We start from the raw sequence: 22195 nt of genomic DNA on the forward strand, positions 1-22195 counted from the left end.
AGAATTGGCAAGTCAATGAGAAAGGGAACAAGCTTGTCAATCGCTGACTCTGTTGTGACCTCTAGAGAGGGATACGCCCAGTAAAATGAGTCATACGACTTGGAGCCAAAGATGGGGAAAAAAATTCTCCCCAGGATCTAAAAAATTCATCTTTTTTTAAATCCAAGTGTTCCCATGGTAACCAGTGAGTCACAGACCCAAAGTGTGGGGGGAAAAAAAAACAAAAACAAAAAACCCCCCAAACTCAGATTCTAGATCTGAGCGGGGTCATACCAAGTCACAGCAGAATGAGGCCTGCCCAACCCCTCAGCCCTGAATTTGAGCAAATCAAACTCAGCCTTGTTTGGACCAAGCAGGAAAACGCAGAAGTCCAGAGTAGGGTGGAGGGAACAATTAGCATCCCAGCTACTCTCAAATGCCAGGACATGGCCAGACTGCATCCAACACAAAGGATTTGGCCTTTTCTACACAGAGCAGCTCTACTGAAATGCAGCCATCTCTGGGAGTGGAGAGCAGTCTTAAGGTGGCCAGCATGTTGTGGGGGTGGAAGGGGTGTGAATTTCCTTCCTGCTATTGTGCAAAGCCAATGACATTGCAAGCATCCAGGGACCCAGCATTTACTCTGGTCAGGTAGGAATTTGTGACCTGGCATCCAGAGGTGCTGAACAACCACAACTCCCAGTGAGATTAGTGAGAGAGCTGCAGGTGCTCAGCACCTCTAAGAAAGCCTGGTGGTTGAGTCTCTCCCCATTTTAAAAAAAGGGGGCTCCTGCAGCAGGCTGGCTTACAATAGAGTCTCACCTACCTTAGGCAGGGGCTCACCAGAAGGATGCCAAGCTGATCCTGGAATTCAAGCCTGGGCTTCCAAGCAGCCATGTTACTAGACAACTAGAATGTTAGGCGAAGACAAGATACCTTAGAGGGGCCAGGAAGTGCCACGCACCCATTCATTCAGTTAGATGAAATCAGGCCCCTTAAAAAAGTGTATCAAGTTGGGCTCCCCAAAATCACTAGCCATGAAAAAGCCCTGCAACCTAGGTCTTACTGTACAGTGCTTATCACCTTACATCTGTCCCTCCCCATAGTCTGTCCCTGTCTATTTAAGTTAGTTGGGAGAATGGAAGAAACTTGGTCATTAAAATTGAGGTCATGTCCACTGAAGGCCAGTTCTACATCAAATTCCCCATTGCTTCCTCTATGGAGCAGGTCCTGCCATATTAATCAACTTTTAGAAATTGTTGGCAAAAGCCAATGTTCAGATCCAGTGTCCCTAAGGATTTCAGATGGGAGAGTTAGCCTATTGATTGATGGCCTAATTGTGACCACTAATGACAGCTGTCAGCCCAGGGATGGGGTTGGAGTGAGATGGAGAGCAAAGGCCACTGCAATGAACTGTTGGGCAAGCGATATGGGCCAGCTGAGTCTTTAGATGTGTGACCCACATGGATCTCTGAATTTCTCCAGGTTGTGAACAGTCAAGCAAGAAGAAAAGGAGTACTTGTGGCACCTTAGAGACTAACCAATTTATTTGAGCATGAGCTTTCGTGAGCTACAGCTCACTTCATCGGATGCATACCGTGGAAACTGCAGCAGACTTTATATACACACAGAATATGAAACAATACCTCCTCCCACCCCACTGTCCTGCTGGTAATAGCTTATCTAAAGTGATCATCAAGTTGGAGTGAGCTGTAGCTCACGAAAGCTCATGCTCAAATAAATTGGTCAGTCGCTAAGGTGCCACAAGTACTCCTTTTCTTTTTGCGAATACAGACTAACACGGCTGTTACTCTGAAACCAGTCAAGCAAGAGTTAATTACACTTTAACAATGAGGTCAGAGTCATTGAATGCTTGTTGATGTCTAACCTTTTAGAGCCCAGGGACTTGCCTGCATAGTTTGCATAACTCACAGATCACCCTGCTCTGTAAATTAGTGCATTCTTTCCATTGTTCTTTCCCTCCCCTTCATACAGGCCCTTGCAGGGCCATAAAAACCCCCACCACTGTTTCAGGGAATGTCGAGTGACCTTGTGGCTCTGAGCTGAGGCCATTCTGATGCTCTGGCAGCAACTCAGAGTCACTATGGGCTTGAGCGTGAAGCTGGCTATGCATGTGCCCCCTTCCTCCCTGCATGAGCTACCCACATTGGCAGACCCTGTGTGGTAAGGAGAGCAGTGGTCAGCAGGTGGCTACTCCCTTCTACACAGGTGGGCAGGGAGTGGGCATACAAGGGAAAGTGGTGGTTCTACCAACCAGCGTGGAAGCCAGTACTGCTGAGCAAGCGACCTACACCAGGAAAAGGGCTGGCCCATTTTCCTTCCTTCATGAGGAGAGGGGAAGCAAGAGGGAAGTTAGAACCAAATGTAAAGCCTGAGTCACAGTTCAGTCTCTAACCTGCTCCTTGCCCATATGTGCAGACCCTTTCCAAGGGCCAGGTTACAAGATGCAAATCCAGCTCCTAGAATTTTGTCTTAACAAGTGATGGTTCAAACCACAATCCCAATTTCACATGCTCTGAGAACTCAGTTTGAATCCAGATCAGAATTTTGCAGATGGTCCTTCACTTTAGATCTGGCCAAACTCAACCACCCCAGACTTCCAAAAATCCAGAGATTGCCGCTTGAGTTCCAGTTCTGCACAAGTTCCAGAGAAGCCCTTTCAGCAGGTGCCATTAAAGTGTGCCACAAGGGTTCCACAACCAGGCCCCAACTCAGCAAAGCACATGTTTAAGTCTATGGTCTTTAGTGGGACTTTGGCCTGTGCCTACCTGTTTTAATGAGTAAAGAGGGGGACTTTAAGCATGTGCCTTGTTTGAATTATGGCCTCAGCATTTATCAGAACCGGACCACAGTGGGCCAGACTCAACTGGTATAAACTGCCCCATCTCCATTTACATCAGTAGAGCGTTTTCATCCAGGTTTCCATACATTCACCTTCTACTGAATCCCTGGCAGACTAGCCCTGCCCCAGGCTCAAACCCCAAGGGTGAGTAGCCAGCATGCTACCTGCCTTCCCATAGGGAAGATCCTATAGAGAGCTCCCTGACTGTGCAGGGAGATCAGTCAGATCTCCCAAAGTCACCTCATTTAGTTCTGCCCACCTTGTCCTTTCAGATGGGAGGCTGTAAGTACTTAAGGTGAACTCCTCAGCCAGTTTAAATTGGCCTAGCTCCAGGAGAGACAATGAAACTAAGGTGATTTATGGATGCTGGGATCTGGCGGTGTGCAATGCTAATAGCTACACCTTGTCACCCAAGACCTGGTCTTGAAATGCTGGCACAGCATCACATTCACCCAGCAGAGTTAAGGAAAGAAAAATGGCTACCCCCCCCCAAACAAAAAAAACCCCTCTGCTTTAAGAATCTGGATGATGTTGTTCCAACACTTAAAGTCAGAAAAGAGATTGGCAAGAGGAAATAAAAGATGCAACAAGTTGCCTGGAAACCAGATCTTATAAGTGCCTAAAAGTAATTATAAAAGCAAGAAGTCTGTTAAGCAGGTGGCTGGGAAATTGGAAAGCCATTGGAGAGACACCTCCTGCTTTTTTAAAAAAGCAAGAGGAGGATTCATCCTTCTTAGCAGCCTCATGCCCTTGCTCCTGACCCTGATTGGCTGTAGTTAATGGCATGGAGAACAGCAGTTATGTTCACCCAACAAACCAGGTATCTGAGATTCAGGGTAAGAACCCAACCTTGAGAGGCAGTTTCCCCACTCCACAGCCTCCAAGCAGTAGGTTGCTAGGACAACAAAGCTTCCCAGGAGACCCTCATGAGCATTGCTACTCCCCCCCCACCCCCCTCAGGTAGGGATACTTGGAAAGCAGAAATAAGAGATTTTACTAGAAGGAGACCATTGCAAGGGGCACTTTGGCCCTTCTCAATTAGTCTTGAGGGCCAGTGTTTGGTTTCCTAACTAGAGCTGTATGGAAATCCAAGCCAGGCAGAGTATCCTTGGAATGGAATAGTTATAATCCCAGCCCAGGTTTGTCAGACGTATCCTTAAAGATAATGAATCTTCATAGTCAACCTAGACCCATCTTTGAATTAGTCACTCAGATTAGCAGAGTGTGGGGGTTGGGGAGTCCTGTGTTCCTCTAGTGGCTGGACCATGGAAGAGGTTTGAGCGCATTGCAGCTCCCGCCAATAGGCCTAGTTGTTTAGCTCTAAATGCTCAAGCCTCAGAGATCTGGTTTAAGTGGATCCAGGGACAATGGATAGTTCAGTTTCAAACTCTCATCCAAGCATCTTCTTTCAGTACCACCCTGCAAAGCAGGTGAGTGACCCATATGGGATCTGGCACCGCAGCTGTTCCACTGCTACTCATGGTTGCAGAACTGGGCCAGCAATAGTCATGCTGAAGACCAGGAAAGGGGTATTGTCCTAACTCTCTACCTCCATCACACATCCACCAAGAGCAATTAGAAGGGGAGGCAATATGAGCTAGTGGTCAGAGCAAGGCAATCATGAGATCTGGATTCTGGCACAGGCTCACTATAGGACCTTGGACAACTCACTTTTCCTCCCAGTGCTGCAGTTTACCCATCTGGAAAATGGGGATACCTACCACCTTCGTAGACCACAGAGCCTCAGGTGTAACAGGCAGAGTGCTATTAGCACCTTGCTGCCTTTGCTATGCTCCAGGTCTCACATTCAGTAGGTCAGTTCTCCCTTTGCTTTCCAGGGATTGCAAAAGCTAAAGCTCACCCGCTCATTCCACTTTGCAATCCACAGTAACTCACACAGCTGCACGCTCCAGAAGTCAGCAAACTGCTAATAACCCCGCCAGATGGCTGGCATCTGCACTCCACGAGCTCCCAGCCCATCATTAGTTAAGTGGGTCTGGTTCTCACACACCAGCCTCACTGCAGTCGTTTCCTAGCCAGGAGTGCTTTTACAACTGCCCAGCAATTTGGAGCCAGCTTGCTAGACAGCCTCTTGCATGGCTGCCAGTTTGCTCCTGGCTGATCGAGCCAGCGAATCATGAGGTAAGAGAGCAGGTCACATGACCAGGGACTATGGATCCTACACATGGATGGGGTATCCAGGTGTGAAGTCACATAGTAATATGCTAATGTCTGCCCATCAGCCCTCACAGCCTATGTGAATCGGAAGGCACATAGAAAGGGGATATATTCAGCCAGATCCTGCCCCATCTTTGGGCCTGAAACCCAGTGGATCAGGTTATGGGATGATCTCCAGGTGGCAAAGAACTGCCATCAGGGATCCTACACCAACTATGCCCTGCAGCCAGTGTAGCAGGCATACCATGGCACAAGGATGTCTAGGTAACTGTCCTGTACTCCTTGTCCATGCTAGGCTGTGGGCCTGCTACTAGCAGGTCAGGCTTCCATAACTGATTTGGCCTGGCTAGAGAGCTTCCCTTGCGGAGAGATAAGGAAGGATCTCTTGTGTAAGATCCTTCAATACACTGCCAGGTATGACTGTTACCAGCTCAGGTCAGGTGTGTTGCTCCCCTAGGTGGAGCCATGTGGAGCACAATATAGGTTTAGCATTCCATCACACTTATCCTCAGCTGCCTTGGCAAACCCTGGGAGTCCCAGGCAGTTGGGAGAACTTTGCATTGCCCGGGTTGTCTTCCCTCCCTCCCCCCAATTCCTTCCTGCCCCATGCAGCCGAGACATCAGCAAGCCCTGGCCTCAAAACATAGTGTTGCACGTGCACCAGGATGTGCATGCTCCCATTGCCCTGGGCTGGATGGCAGTAGGAGAGCTGCCAGTGAAGCATAAGCATCAGGGCCTGGTGCGTGTTGGAACACAAGGCTCCAAGTACCACCCCTGCAGTCGTCAGGATGCTGTGAACGGTGGGAGTGTGGCGTAATCACTGTGGAGGCGGCCAGATTGTGTTCAGGGGGAACAGTCCTACTCCTAAATCTCTCTTTGGAGGGGATGTGGGACCAGCAAAGCAAACCCCAAGATGCAGTGGAGTCTGCTTGGCTCGATGGCCCTCTCTGGCCACGTGCATTTCCCTTATTCATGTGGGCAATTCAACGAGGATCAATAGCCAGATTAAAGCACCACTAGAACCTAGAGAAACAAGCTTCCATCTCAGAGACATCAAGAAATATTTCAGTCATAAAAGCTGCCTCAAGAGGAGGGGGAGAACAGTCTGAAAGGTCTGCTCGCAAACTAAGCTGCTTAAAAGGGTGTCAGTGACTGGACTGGCTGACCCAGAAGAAAGGCAGGGGTGGGGAAAGAGGCCTAAGATTTAAGACGGGCCAGGAACCCTCGGAGGTTAGTGCTTCAGCCTTTCTGGGGCAAGCAGGAAGGAGAGAACACACAAGTTCGGTGCATGTCCAGCACACCTATTTAGTGTGAAATTTGGCTATGCCCAGCTGGCAGGGCTGACAGACAGCCGCTACACTGTGTCGCACAGCTGTGTCGCTAAAAGCCGCAGAGCGTACCCATAGCCTCACAGAAACCAGGGTTGTGAGTTCAATCCTTGAGGGGGCCATTTAGGGATCTGGGGCAAAAATTGGGGATCAGTCCTGCTTTGAACAGGGGGTTGGACTAGATTACCTCCTGAGGTCCCTTCCAACCCTGATATTCTATGACTCTAAGTTAGGCAATTGCCTGCTCGGTGCAGAGCAGCCAGCATGTCAAACCTCAAGGCTTTAAGGCATCTGGAAGCACTTTGAAGATCTTGGCCCAAGGTGGTCAGATATATTGGACCAAATCAAGTTACTCAATTTTCTCTTCAAATGCTCCTAGTCCATGTGTTCCAGCTTCAGCAGAATGGTTGATTAGCAGGGTGTGCGCAAGCGGGGGCAAGCAGGGTCACCCCCACAAAATCAGCAGGGGCACAGAACTCTGCCAGGGCTGGGACAGAGAGTGAGCTCCTCTGGCCCCGGGCAGGAAATGACAGCTCCTCCAGCCCTGGGGCTGCGGGGGAAGATCCAGCACCTCTTGCTGCTGGGAGAGAGCGAGCTCCACAGGTGGGGAGAATGGAGAGGCAGCTCCCCTGGCTGCATAGGGGAGAGGGCACAGAAAGTGCCCCTCCAAAAGCAGCCAAATATTTATTCTTGTGCACACCCCTAGTTCCTGTCACATGAAAGCATTCCAGTGAACTTTGTAGACATAAGCCCCAACCCTGCAAACAGGTAACTGCATGTTTAACTTTAGTCTGTGTTGCTGTAGCTCAGGAAAGCTCATGCTCAAATAAATGGGTTAGTCTCCAAGATTCCACAAGTCCTCCTTTTCTTTCTACATGCTTAAGTGTTTCCAGACTGGAGCCTGAGAGAGAAATACTCAGGTTAAAAACAACTTTTGAAAACCAATTTCCTCACTCTTACTAATATTACATTGGAGATTATTAAAATGGAAAGAATTTTCCAAATGCAATTTACTTCCTACCACTTATTTTTTTACTTTCTTCATTTCACTCAATAAGAAGTTAACTAGTCAATTTCACATCGGTTTCCAGCAGTTCTCATCAATTTCAATTTTCTCTTCCCCTGCAATGAGATACTACAGGGGAACATTTAGTGCCAAACAAAGCAGCAGTCTCACAGCATGTGCACCCGTCACTTCCTCTAGTGCAGATCTCAGGTGCGCATCAGTTTGTAGAACTAGATCAAATCCTTAATAACGGTTTAAATATTGCTCACCCCATGTAGTGGTGGGTGACGGACACTAGCTCAGACCAACCCCAGTCAGTCATTTACACCACTAACCTTGTTCCAAGCCCTGATTATGCAGAATAGTTTAAGACAATCCAAGTTCACATGTGAACTTTAGAGTAGAGTAGTTTTTTTTTTTTTGGTGGGGGGGTGGGGGGAGTTAGACCCACAAAACAATGCTCATCTCAATCTTAACTGTGGAGCAGCAAGGTCCACTTCGTAACACCTACACTGTTACCTATTTCCAGAAAGCTTGTTCAGGTTGTGTATTCCTATAGGATCAGGCAGCGTCTTTCTGAAATCAAACCCACCAGCAGTGTATAAGCCACCATTAAAATGCAGCCACCACTGGTGGGGAAGACAGCAGCTGTTAAAACAGTTCATAGCAACACAATTACTAGGCACAATTCCCCCTTAGTTTCTTTTATTGTGCCCAATCAATGTAAATTTACTGGGTTCAATGGAATCACCACAAACTTACACCAGCACGCCAGAGGAATAAGGCCCACTGCATCCAAATGCAGCAGCAGGAGTAGTGGATGCAGGCCAAATATAGCTGCCTAATTTGACAGGTTTCAGAGTAACAGCCGTGTTAGTCTGTATTTGCAAAAAGAAAAAGGGGGACTGTGGACCCTTAGAGGCTAACCAATTTATTTGGGCATAAGCTTTCGTGAGCTACAGCTCACTTCATCGGATGCATACTTTACAGGACACCAGAGCTCATGCCCCTATTACAGGGTGCAACAAGCTACTGGAGTATTGAAACCTGCACTCTCGATACATTTGTGATTCTGGAGCGAGGACTTGTGTGCCTCTAATTGTTTTTATTTGGATTGGATAGGTTAAGAGAAGTAAATGAGACTCAACTGGAGGGCAAAAAGCCCATTTAGTTGAGATAATCACTCCAAAGCTTTAGTAACAGACTCATAACTCCAGGAGAGCACTGCTCAGGGCTCGGCAATCTGAAATAAGGGCCTGTTTTGTTTCCAGCCAGTCAATAGGTTTATTATGCAGCCAACTTACACTGGAAAAAAAAGTATTTCTTCCCTTTTACCATTAAGATGTAAAAGACAGAGGAGGATTAGCAGCAGACACAGTAATAGGAAGTATCACCTTGCAGGGTATGTACTGACAGGGATATCACATGGGGAGGATGAAAGGAAGAGATAATGGCATTTGCATGAGCTCCGAAGAGCAGCAAGATGCTGTTTCAAAGACCAGATAGGATTAAAAGCCAGGATGAAGTGTCTAGCAGCGGTAGCCATTGCAAGGGCCATTGTGTTTAGAGCAAGGGAATCATGGGAGCAACAACAACCACCACCTCATAAACAGTCACTGGGTTTATCATAAGAGAAACTCACCTGCATTGAGCTGCAAGAGCAGAGCTAGGGGTAATTCCAGGCCACTTCCCTAACAGATCACTCCAGCAGCCAGTTACAGACACTGCATCATGAGAGTGAATCTGCCAGTGGCCATCTGTACCCCAAAGGCAGAACACTCCTTCTAACCTTTGACATCACACCCCCCCCCTCGGTGCTGGATATTTCCCCTGGGGCTGCTATGGAGGTGGGGTGAACGCACAATGCATCTATTCAGAACTCAAAATGAGCCTTTGGGGAGTTCAGTTCATTTCCCCCCCACACCCCCTCTATGCAGGTTTCATTTTTAACCACATTTCCTGCTCCCGATTGGAGCAGCCCCTGCACCCAGTAGATCCACTACTAATGGAAAGGATCAACAGACAGCGCTTTCCCATCCCAGGGCTACATTGGGCTTGCTCAAGGTCTGCCCCCTTGAGGCAGAGAGGGAAAGAGGAGCTTCTCCCCCCTTCCCCTTCGGTCCTGTCAGAGGCCCCTAAGTAGGAGCGGGGGGGGAACATCAGGTCTCTGCTTCTTTCATCCCAGATCATGTCCTTCCACCTCCACCACAGGCCTAAAGATTCACCCCTTCTGCAGCACCCCCAAGCAGCTTGACTTTACCCATCCACTTACCGTGTTAGGGTTTCTTCCTTTCCCCTCTCTTCCCAGCCCTCCTCCACCAACCTTTGTTCAGGGATCTACAGCCAGCTTGATGCAGCCACTAGGAGCTCACACCCCCGCTTCATCCCACTTCAACTGCCCTTCTCCTGCCCAGTCTGCTCCTTATATCCCTGGCATTCCTTCCCAGCATGCCTTGCTGCAGCCTAGAATCCCCAGGGTCTCTCTGGAAACTACAGCTCCCACAATTCCCTTGTGCCATGATAAACCAGGAGGAGGGGCTGCGCACAGCCTATAGCTTCCCTTAAAGGGCCAGTGCCCTGTTACAGGGACACACACAACATGAATAATTCAGGAAACTTCAGACATTGAGGGATTCCTTCCTTTACTGGAAATAGCTCTTTATAGTCTTCGTTTCATGATTCAGTGGTTCTGATGAAAATAAATTGTGATGGTAAAAGCAAGGGGGACCTCAAGGGGCTGGTGTAACTCGGTGTAGCTCCATTGAAATATATAGGGCGTCACTGATTTGCACCAGCTGAGGATCTGGTTTCAAATCTGCATGCAATGTATGGCACTCTGGCTCAGGTCCTCAAAAATATCTGAACTCAGTGGGAATCAGGGGTGTAAATACCTTTCAGGCTCAAGGCCCTGAGAACTAAAATGAGTGTTGTCCCTTGAGACAAATGGATGGGATGTAAGGGAAGTAACAGGCATTGTGCTGGTTCCACACCAGACACACTGAACCTCATCCCGCAAAATTCCCTTCTCTCCCCTCCATAGCATCAAGGACCTCTCGGTTTTTTGAAGGAAACTTCTGGCCCCAGAGTAATAAATCAATCACAACTTGCCTGGGTGTATTTAAAATACAGCGGGAAATTTCTATCCCCTCCCACCCACTCCCAACTGCGGAAACAAATCATTTGGGTGATCTTAGCAGAATTGGAACAAGTGTTTAGTGGTCTTTAAGGACCCATAAAACACTTCAGGAGTTTGCTGTTTTATATCTATCTTCTACATTAGCCATTTAAATTAAAACATTTATAATTAATTGTTACAAATCAATTCCTTGCACCCCTTTGGGGTAGAAGTCTTCAGTAAATTTTAATCTCTTAAGCAATAGGGTATCCATTTCTTTTACAGAGATTTTCCTGCAAGGGATAGATCAAGGACAGGCAGAGAGCAGCTGTAACAGGAAAATCAATTGATAGGAAAGACAAATTAATGCGTATTTTTCAAAAGTGGAAATGAAAAAAGAGGGCTTGTCATTAGGAACTCACCCAACAGGCAGAAAATAAACCCCCGCTAGTCAGTGGATCATTGAGGTGATTGTATCAGAAGGGAGCTGATTGATGTGACGCAGAACTCCATAGCAGCTCTGCACCCATTGCAGTGTGCAGAACCACACAATGCCGCAACAGAGCTCCTGGCTGCTCCCCTTGCAGCCAACAGGAATCTTTGTCGCTGAGTCCCATAGGCTAACCCCCCTGGGCTAAGAAGAAAGAAGGACTGGTGATTAAAGTGGTGCACTGGGACACAAGAGATGTGGATTCAATCACCTGAAAGCGGCTGTGCATCATGACCAGCACAAGAGACTGGGACTCTGTCCCTACCTGTGCCTCTGGTCTCAGTGCAAGTTGCGTCACCTGTCTGTGCCTCAGTTTCCCTATCTATAAAATGGGGAGAATGATGCTGGCCTCCTTTGTAAAGTGCTTTGGTGTCTGTGGATGAAAAGCATTAGGCAAGAGCAGGATTGCACCCTCTGGAACCTTGATCAAGTCACTGAAGTCTTTCTGGGCCTCAGTTCCCCACCTGGAACACAGAGAGAATACCCCCTCCTGAGTACTACTGGTATTGTGGTAATGTCCAGGAGCCATAGCCCTGCACCAGGAACCCATTATGATAGGTGCTGGACAAACACGAATCAAACAGATGGTCTCTGCTCCAAAGAGTTTCTTGCTTAGACTGCAAGCTCTCCAGGGCAGAGGCTGTCTCTCACTCTGTGTGCACATGTGTGACAGAACCTAGCACAACAAGGTCCTGATTTCAGCTCGGGACTCTTGGTGCTACTGAAATACAAAGAAATAATAAACACCAGGATTGGGCCCCATGGGCCTGAGGCTGCAAAGCCGCACCTATGAATTGAGTTCAAAGTTACTCAGCTGCATAACCCTGTGCTGGATCAGAGCCCAGGGCTGCACCGTCTTTCATATCGGATGTCCCCCGTAGCGCTTTGCAGTGTGAAATAATCTTTACAAAGCAGCGAGGTATTAGCCAAAAGGCGGGATAAGCCACGTCTTTGAGCAGCATCCAGCCCTCAGAAGAGAAAGGGAGAGAGCAAGCAGCGAGAGGTGCTTTTTGATTTGACTTGTTTGCGTATTTCTCTCTCTCGGCAGCTCTCTGATCCATGCACCAGGTACCCCAACGCTCTTTGTCACCTTACCCGTTTGCTGAACTCGGTGCCAATACTTTCAGCAGCCTACAGGAGGTGGGCGTGATTTTTGTTAACTTCTTGCCTTTGGGCGGAGCTGTACCTGGGCCACGTTTTAGCCAGTCCGGGGCAACAGAAAGGGTTTGATTCGTCAGCGGGACAGCGCTAAGAGCAGCTGAGCAAGAGGAGAATTAAGAGGCACAAGCAAGGGGGAATTGGACTGAGATGCAGAGCTGCCCCCACACGGTCGTGCAGGGAAGCTGTTCAGGGTGACGGGAGCTGCCGAGGAGAAGGCTCTCGTGCTAGCAATGTTGCGATAAAGTGAAGGGAGAGAGGTGCCACAGGGGAGCTGAGCAAGGCAAGTTCCCAGGGGCAAGGTGGGGTGAGTCCACAGAATGTTTCAGAGGCAGGAAGGGGTCCTGAAATGAACCGAGAGTCAGTGGACTCATCGGTAGATGGGGCTGCTGCGGCGGCTTTCCATCTGTGTATGTGCCTTGAGATGGGCTGCCACTGGAGGGCTGGGACATGGGAGGCTATGGAGGCTACGGAGAAGGGACAGTGCTTGGCTACCCAGAGTGGCACTGAGCCTACAGACCAAAGAGGAGCCATACTGATCCCTCCTATCATATCCACAGAGCAGGTGTCAGATAAGCCGCTTAAACACAAGATTATCTTGGCTGCATGATCCACTCCAAGCTGCAAACACTGCTCAGGCCGGAGGCTCTGAGATGCTGAGGCTAGGGGGATCTCCCATGGGAAGGCAAGGCATGGCCAAAAGAGCCGGCCCAGTGCATCCCTAGGACGGGTGCTAAGTAGCGAGGGGGCTGAACCTTGGTGGTTTGGTTCACAGGAGCAATGGGATAGAGAGGGGTAATAGCCACGGAGGGAGCTGAAGCAGCACCAGCTGAGAGGCCTAATGTGAAAGCAGATGCACAGAGGGTATTGAAAGGGGGTTAGTGCAGAGAAAAGGCAGGGCAAGAAGAGAGCTCTGCTATGCAGACAGTGAAATCCCGAGGCTTCTTATTTGAGCTGTCATGAACCCCCTGGCTGGGCCACTGTGATCTGGACAGAGCCGCTCCCAGGATTTCCACTACACCCCCCAGTTCTCAGTGGTTCAGCGGGTGAGGCTGGCATATGGGGGCTGAGCTGGCCCCACAATGAAATCAATGGTGCAGGACCCTGTCGTGGGGGCTTTTGACTCTCCGAATGGGAAACTGAGTTTTCAGCCAAATGACATTTTCCACAGAAAGTGTCTGCACTCGGTGGAAAATGTCGACTTTTGGACAGAAAAATGAAAAGCTCTCGCCTGAAACGTTTCAGCTTTTGTCTGAAAATGCTGCGGGTTTCGGGTGTTTGAGTTTTCTATGAAAAGCTGGAATTTTCTGCTCAAATTTTCAACAATTTCCCCTGCTTCCTCCACCCCTACACTTTTTGTCCAAATTTCCAGGGAGAAAAACAACAACAACAACAACGAACCACTTCCCAATCAGCTCTGTGTGCTAGTTTGGGCTACGCTCCCAGTGGGAACCTGCTGTGTGAGCCCTGTCTTCCCTTCTGATAGATCACACCGAGTTTGCCTGAAATGCTGCCAGCCATGGCCAGGGAGCCACTCGGTCTCTTTAATTTGCACATTCCGAACCAAGAGCTCCTGGTGCATCCCCCTGCTTTTGGCCAGACTCAGCTCCCCAAGGAGATCCTCCCTGCCAGGCTGAATCCTCACTGGGAAATCCAAGCTCAAGGTATTTTTTCTCTCTCCCTGAGCGTTGGTGACATAGTTATTTTTTTCTGTTTGAAAAGAGTCAGAGTTCAGGGGCCAAGTCCATTGAAATCCGAGGGAGTTTTGCCAGAGTAAAGATTGCAAGATTGGGACTGATGTTCATGGTCATACATCTCTATAGAATTATACAGCATTTCTGCAATCCCCAGCTGAGTGTGTGGGACAGGTCCCCCTCTGTGCCTAGCACACAGAGAAACTGAGTCTGTTATAGCATCCAGCTAGAGAGCCTGACGTCGCACTTGAGTCCCTGGTTCAGTTCCTGATGTCTTTCTGAAGATGGTTGTGGTCACATGTCCCCCTACAGGAGTTTGTCAATTCAAATACATTCCCAATGGGGCAAAGAAGGATAGCACCTAAAAAAGTGGGGTTCGTGCTCATCTTTTCCAGGCTATTTTTTCTTTCAAAATTACTGATAATGAATTTACATTTGTCTAGTGCATTTCCTCCAGAAGGGTCCCAAAGCATTTTGCCAACTTTTAACAGCAGGTAATCAGCACCCCCATGCAGACAACTCTGGGATGGAGCTTGGCAGCTTTTGTTCAAGTGCTTGGCAAGAGTTTAGGACAGGAAGTGACACAGAACATTGTATCCAACCAAGTGGGTATTGAAGGCAGGTGAGGGAATCTCTGTTATTGGACCATCTTCTGTTGGTGGAAGGTACTAGCTTTCGAGCTACACACAGCTCTTTTCCAGATCTGCGGAAGGAAACAGTGTCTGAGTTGCCAGGACCCTTCTGCTCTTGCTAAAAGTGCTATGGGATGGTTTTAATCAGCGATAAGTGGTCAGAACTTTGGATTTAGGACTCCTTGGCTGGAGCTGCTAAAAACCACGTTATATCATCAGTGCCACAAGGACTCAAAGTGGAGAACACCATCCACTGCACCTGGGCCAGTGAACGTGCAAGGCCATTGTTCCTGTTGCTGTGACAGCACACAGAGCTACGGCATCTGTGGAGCACCGAAAGGATCCGACCTGCTTCGAAGCCTCCACAATTCCTGCCTGTATCTTTGGAAGCATGAAGCTGCCTGTGATTGGCGCTATGTAAATTAATACATAATAGTAACAGGAGGAACATGCTTGACTAACCTAGCGCATCACCTTTGTTGATAGGTTTAGCAGCAAGATGCTGTCGGAGACAGAGCAGGCAGCAGCTTGCATCGAAATGAACGTTTAGTGGCTTGAAGTCTATAATAAAAGGCAGAAACACACCTTCACTGTGATCAGTACAATCCTGTTACAGAAATGCTGCCTGGCTCTGGGTGTATGTAACACGCTGGTGAAGCATATGTCGCGTCTTCTAAAGAGTAACAGCCTACTGCTGCTGCTAACTCATGGGGTTACTCCTTTCGATTATCATTATTATTTGGGTTATAATAGCACCTACAGGACCCAACTGAGATCAGGACCCTGTTCTGGAATCGACATAGTAAGTGACAGTCATTGGCAGTGTTGAAAGTCTAAATAGAAAAAGATTATCCCCATTTTACAGATGGGAAACTGAGGCACAGAGCAAGGATGTGACTTACCTATAGTCACACCAGAAGCCTGATATACAGCACGGAATTTTGTATCCAAAATTTTGTATTCGTGAGTCTCAAATGAGTGTGTTAGATCCTGCCCGATTGGTGGAGAGTGGTGCCAAAGGTGCAGGGTTCAAATCCCCCATGGGGTGTCTGTATGTGCTCTCCTGAAATGTTCTGTTGTGAGATCTTGAGGTGCTAATTCCTGCTTCCCTGTGAACTGTCCCCGGGCAACAGGCTCCATTCTCAACATTTCTCATTCCTCCAGCAGGGAAAAGTTTTGCAATTGCTTCATCGCGATTAATTAAAAACTTCTGGGAAAGGTTAAGAGCCAAGGGAAAGGGGAGGGGGGCAGAATAATGCTTAGCAGAGAGCGTATAAAAGGCAGAGCCTCTGGTGTTTTCACTCAAGTGTTAAATGGAATATGCTGTAATGGAAGGAAGGCTGAAAAAATAAAACACTCAGCAGCAAATGCCTGGGGATGGGGCTTTCTTTTTTACTCTGTAATTTAACCACACTGGGACTGATACAAGCTCAGGTTCCGTTTTTTAATAAATAATAAGTGTCCATCCAGCCAGCTGTCTGTCTGTCTAACCATGTATATATAACCAATGTCCTTTAGCACCCTTCATCTTCTGGTCTCTGCAGTCATTTGTTCTTCCAGGCAGGGGACTAATCGCTTACGGATTATCTGTGACTGGCCTGCTTTGCTTCTGGAAGGCTGGTCTTGTGGTTAATGCGTTGAATTGGGACTGGGGAAACTGAGTCATGGCTCTGCCATAGATTCTTTGTGTGACCTTGGGTGAGTTTCGTAGACCCTGTTGGAGACCAGACCTCTGGCATGTGCTTTACGACCCACTAACTTCAATGGAGCGTAAGTATATATGTAAAGTTAAGCACACACTTCAGGGCTGCCATGAATAGGGATGTTTCTCTGAACCAGGACCTTCCATCTTTTTGGCTGAGAATTTCAGAAGTGGCTAGTGATGTTGGAGGCCCAACTTGGGAGCCCTTGAAGGGAGCTGCTTTTCAGAGGGCAGGGGCTCAGTTACTGTCTGAAGATCAGGCTCCTTTAGGGTGTCTCAAGTTGGACACTCAAAATTACTAGGCCTCTGTGTCTATGTGCAAAATAGGGGACTAACATTCCCCCCAGCTCACAGCAGGTGACAAGGATAAATTCCTTGGTCTTTGTATGGCAGGCCTGTGAGAGGGGCCTATAGATAGATGAAAATAATAATAATCCATTCAGGCGTTTATACTGTGCTGATTACCAGGCACCACTCAGGATACAGTCTCACTGCTTTCCAGTATCTTCTTGGGACAGATGTGGATTCCTTTGATGGGGCCCTGGCAAAGCATTTGACCACAGCTGTGTGGCTGTCCCCTCCCCCTGCCTCCGTTCTGAATGCCAAATCCTGCCGCCTTTGGATGGAAGGGAAACTTAAGCGAAGAGGAATCGAGGCAAGCCATGGGTTGTTAGCCTCTGGCCACAGATTGTGCGTGCTGGAGTGTATGCCAGACAGCCATCCAGGGAGATGGGAAAGACTGCTTGACAATGGGCATTTTCAGACAGGGCAGAGGGACGTTTGCTACAGTGCATTAGACTTGGTAGGGCATAAAGCTTTAATCGGACTCTGAATACTGTTATTGGCCCCAGGTGGGAAAGGAGCAACGTCAGTGGCTTGCTGAAGAGACTAGCATGGGAACATTGCAAATGATAAAGGGTCCAGCAGAGGTCTTCCAAGTCTCGCTTCTCTAAGCTTGATATCCGAGGCAGGAAAAATCCTGGAGAACAAGAGCAGGGCTGCCTCATCTTTTTGAGGGCTATGGCTAGTGGTTAGAACAGTTGATGTAGGTCAAGACTCCTACGTTTTTCTCTCAGCTCTGGCACAGAGTTCAAGGCCAGAAGGGACCCCCAGATGTTCTAGTCTGACCCCTTGTAGAGCACAGGCCACCAACACCACCCAGCTCCCGCATGCTAAACCCAGCAACCGAACAGCCCACAGGAGACTAGACTATGATGTGCCACAGGCAGAGAATAGGAGGGGCCTGGGCCCAGAGCCCCCACAATGGCAGGGAAATGAGTGAGATAGACCCAGGTAATCCCGGCCAGTGACCCACACCCTCATGCTGCAGAGGAAAGCAAAATAAAAAAAAACCCAAGGTCACTGCCAGTCTGACCTGGGGAAACATTCCTTCCCCACCCCACATATGACGATCGGTGAGCATGTGAGCAAGAACCAGTTGGCCACACACCTATCCGAGAGAGCGCTCGGTGCCACTTCAGAGCCTGGCCCACCCCACCCAGTGTCCCATCTCCAGCCATGGCCAGCCGTGATGCTTCAGAGGAAAGAGACTAAAAAAAACCAACAGAATTAATGGAGAGGGGAATATCCCTTCCTGACCCCTGCAGGTGGCCTGCTGAAACCCTGAAGCATGAACTTTGGGAACGTAAGATACAAACTGGAAATGAGCCCTGCCCCTCACCATCATAAACAACCCCGACATACAATTCCTCTCATAAATTGGTCCAACTCTCTCATTAAACTAATGAAGTTATTTGCTCCATAGTTCCTGTTGGGAGGCTGTTCCAGAGCCTCACCCCCCCGTTGGTTAGAAACCTAATTTTCCAGCCTGAATTTGTTCATGGCCAGTTTATCCCCATTTGTTCTTGTGCAGCATTTTCCTTTTGCTTCAATAGCTTGTCACCCTCCCTGGTATTTGCCCCCCCCTTCCCAATATATTTAGGGAGAGCATGCACAGCTCATGCTGGACTAAACAAGCCAAGCTCTTCCAGTCCTGTCTCCTAAGCCCTCAGTTCCCCGATCATCCTAGTAGTTCTCCTCTGCACTTGTTCCCCTTTAAATCCATCCCTTTTGAACACGGGCGGCCAGAACTGTACACGGTGCAATGGCAATGATACGTCTCGATCTCTCCTAGAAACGCCTCACCTGATGCATCATATTTGCCTTTCTCACAGCTGCATCACAATGGTGGCTCATAGTCATCCTGGATTTTGACCCACGCACCCAGGTCTTTCTCTTCCTCTGTTCTTTCCGACGGACGAGCCCCCAGCTTGGGGCAGAGATTCAACAGACCCGAAAGGCATAACCTCACACTTTCTCCAATTGAATTGCATCCCATTTCTGTCACTCCCATCTTCAAGGCCATCTGGATCTTCCTGTATAATATTCCTATCCTCCTCTTTATGAACAATCCCTCCCAACTTTGTATCATCAGCAAATTTCCTTAGCACACTCAGACTTTTTGTGCCAGAGTCATTAATAAAAAGAAGACTGGCCCCAAGTTTGATAATTCAAATTTCAGCACAACCCATTGCTGTCTCTCCCTGGAGCCAGTTCCTCACCACCTGGTAGTTCTTGTTCTGATCCCCATCTTCCCTTTCGCTTGGCTCTTCTTGTCCATCCATGTACAAAGGGTTCATCTGCATGGTCACTAGGACTGCCTGTCAACATCTGCAGAGACAAATAACAAGGAGTTGATGAAATTCATGTCACAGCCTTTGCTGCCTGTTAACACATCGTGATTTTTGCCCGCTCTGGAAACTTTACTCAAGCAACCTTAAAAGACTCAGTTCTCCAGAAGACAAGCGAACAAAGATCTAGAGCTAATTAGGGGTACAGGTGCGTGGGCATCAGGGCTTGGAAAAGCAAAGCATTGTGGTGGTCAAGTAAATACTTGCCTTCTGTGCCCTCCCCTTTCTCCAGGTGAGCCCAGATAATAACACTACCTTGCACTTATACAGCACTTTTCATCAGTAGATCTCAAAGCATTTTACAAAGAAGGCGAGTATCATTATCCCCTTTTTTACAGATGGGGAAACTGAGGCACAAAGCAGCAAAGTGACCCGCTCAAGATTACCCAGCAAGCCCGAGACAGAGCCAGGTCTCCTGAGCTCCAGTCCAGTGGTCTGTGTCCAGAGAGCACAGGGACATGTCATGCCGCATTGACATAAGTAGAGAGGAAGCCAAAGGCATCCAATTAGCACTAGGGGAAATGAACATGGGCACGAGCCGGGTCTCCGAGGAAGGCAGCATCCAGCACTAGTAATGCTGACTGGCTTGTATGAAAGCACAAAGAGAATAATCTAGCCCATTAAAATTGCTGGTGCACGGAACAAAAGAAGAACCCCGTGTCTGTTGTCTCTGCTGTAGGTATGTAACTGAACTAGAGAGTGGTGCCCTGGTTGGAGAAACCTGCTACTTTACCTTGATTGCAGGGGGCTAGAGTGTGGGTAATAACATTGATTTTTTTTCTGTTGAGTAATAATGGCAGGGGTGATTCACAGCTCGGAGGTAAGTGGAACGTTCTCACGACAGACGTGGCGGGGTGTGAAGCCAGGCATGCTGCTGAGAGCAGAGAAGCTGGCTCCTTTCCCCCTCCCCTCTCACTTGCCATCTGATGCCCTTGACTGGCCAAAAGCCCAGTCTGGTCTCACAGTACAAGCTTCCGCCGGCTCCACAATGTCAAAAGGCGATGGGGTAGGGGACAGCAGAAACAAGAGTTGTCAGTGTTTGAGTAATCTGGGGCAGGGACGGTGAGCTGTCTGGTTTGTACAGCACCTTGCACCATGGTGCCTGAAGTTGGTTGAGGACTCTAGGGGTTACCACCATACAGGTGATTCATAATTAGTGAAATCCCTATTTTTCCACATGTCAAGAGCACCCATGAACTTTCAGACCTCAAGTGACAGCTGTAGAGGGGAATGGTATCAGAAGGAACCCATGCAACAAGAACCAAAGTCTCCAGGCCAGAGCACAGTGTGTGCATCTCTGTAACATGCTGCAGCGGCTTGGAGAACAAAACAACTGCTGTCTCTGCACACCGAGGGCTTAGAAATTCAAAGGTGCAATGCACAAAAAAACCAAAGCTACAACTATTCATGTGAGCAGGTCATGCTGGGGTCGTGAAGGACTTGCATGAGGGCAATAGCTAGCTGGAATGGTGATGCAAGTCAAAGGAAAGTACAAACAGGAGGAGAGAGAGATGCAGTGATGGATGGGTTAGAAATACTTAAGGCAAGGTGAGTGAGTAGGTCTGCACCGGCTGCCAACACAGTGTGGCTCACTGTCTCCCCCTAGTGGATAGACCACATATGTCAAGGTTTACAAGCACCATCACCCTTTAGCTCAAACAGTCACGGTTTGTGATTTAGGTCAAGATAGCCCAAGTTCAGTCCCCTTAGACAATTCATGATAGATAGGTAGCCTTTCCTTGCTCCGGATAACTCACTGCTCTGAAACTAGAGCTCTCGCTGGAGCAGTATTCCTCCTCCCAGGGCTGCCACTCATCCTGACAAAGGCAAGGGAATTATTGCCGTAGTGGTGGGGAGAAAGCCAACAGAGTGACAATGTTTCTTAGCAGGTAGACAGAGTATTTTTGGGGAAGAGACAGACCGTAAAACGGTGTGTTGGAACAGACTTTGCAGGGCCACAAGGCAGCTGTCGACTCCTCTCTGTTAATTTAGTCCAGCTCTTTTATATCGGTTTAATAAGGTTTCCGAAGAGCCTGTCTGCCTAGGAGGGGCTGGAGAGTGAAATACAAAGCCCTGGAAGAGGTAGCCCTTGGAAGCTCAGCGGGGAAGGTACCCCTCTTAAGGATTACTGTAATATGCAAGTATAACCCGTGCCCGCTTGACATGGTGTTTTGTCCCCCTCTACTGGCACACAGCAATCGATGAGTCTGCTACACTCTTAGCTAAGAACCATGTGGCTTTTGGCTCGCAAATCTAGCTCTTGAAGTCCCAGGTTCGATCCCAGCCACCACCGACTGGGGTCTGTTGGCGTTATACACGCTTATTGGGCCAGGGCCCATCGTTTTTGCTCTGGGTCTGTAGAGCACCTAGCACAATGCAACCCCAGCCCGTGACTGGGACTCACAGGTGCTGCCGCAATATAAGTAACAATAGTAATATTAGCGGCTACGGCATCAGTTTCTGGAGACCCGGTAGCGTGAAGGAGGCGGGCATTAGCGAGAGGGGGGTGCCATACGTCAGAAAGCAGGATTTGTAGTAGCAGGTGCTTTTCTTGTCAGTGCACGGGGTGTGGCTCTCCATTGCTCTGTACTTTGTGCAGTCTTTTACATTGACACCGCTATCAAACGCTGCTGGGCGGATTGGCAACCACCACCCACTCTGCTGCGGCTGAGACCCAGCCCCTCATCCCGGGACAGAGACATCAGCTGGTTTTCCCTCGTTCTTGCTGTGTCTCTCTCCCAGGGCAGGGTTGTTCCCTGCAGACACATTGTCTAGTGGGGCGCCCTATCTCCTTGCCAAAGGCCCCCTCAACAGGCTTCCCACTATTTCCCTGTGGGAGACTTTCCCCCAGCCTAAATAGCTCCCTGCTACCCTGCACATGTTCCCCTGCTTAATTCCATCCCACCCCTCTTGAATCCCTCCCCGCACCAGCCACAATAATTTCTGCCTGTCCTTGGCATTTACGCCATTCCATTTCCCATCTCTTCCCTTTGCCCCCATTCATTTCATCACCCTCCTCATTTATTAATGGACCTGTTTTGTCCCTAGCCCTTCGCGAGCCACTGATACAATTGCAAAAGCCACCACATCCTGGATCAAACTCCAAAGCCAGTGGGAATTTTGACGGCATGAGAACAGAGCAAAGAATTCAGGCTTCTGGCCCAGGGAGATCTAGAGTACTTTCTTTCACTACACATACACCTTTCTTGCTCTCACACACTGAAACCCCTCCAAGTTTATAGCTGGAGATCTACTTGCAAGCAACCTCCTCCAAGATGCAGCCAGTACCACTGACAGCTTCTCCACTGGACATGCAGACGCAAAGTCAAAGTGGAGGTGCTGGCTACCACAGGGCAAATA

The 22195-nt window shown here is 48.7% G+C and overlaps 1 protein-coding gene and 1 pseudogene across 2 annotated transcripts in view; both read right to left on the reverse strand.

Moving 5' to 3' along the window:
* Positions 1 to 9749, reverse strand: part of LOC311510152 (gap junction beta-4 protein pseudogene) — a 93800-nt pseudogene extending 84051 nt beyond the window's left edge. The window contains exon 1 of the transcript XR_014714595.1: positions 9627 to 9749. The product of XR_014714595.1 is annotated as a gap junction beta-4 protein pseudogene (transcript). The remainder of the gene's footprint in view (positions 1 to 9626) is intronic.
* The window catches only part of LOC311510153 (gap junction beta-5 protein-like), a 140389-nt gene that overhangs the window by 78249 nt on the left and 39945 nt on the right, over positions 1 to 22195 (reverse strand). Inside the window, 1 exon segment of the mRNA XM_084609608.1 lies at positions 18291 to 18815. The gene's annotated coding sequence lies outside the window, so the exon portion shown is untranslated.

Source organism: Lepidochelys olivacea (assembly GCF_965140295.1).
Source record: "Lepidochelys olivacea isolate rLepOli2 genome assembly, chromosome: 19".
Taxonomy (NCBI): Eukaryota; Metazoa; Chordata; order Testudines; family Cheloniidae; genus Lepidochelys; species Lepidochelys olivacea.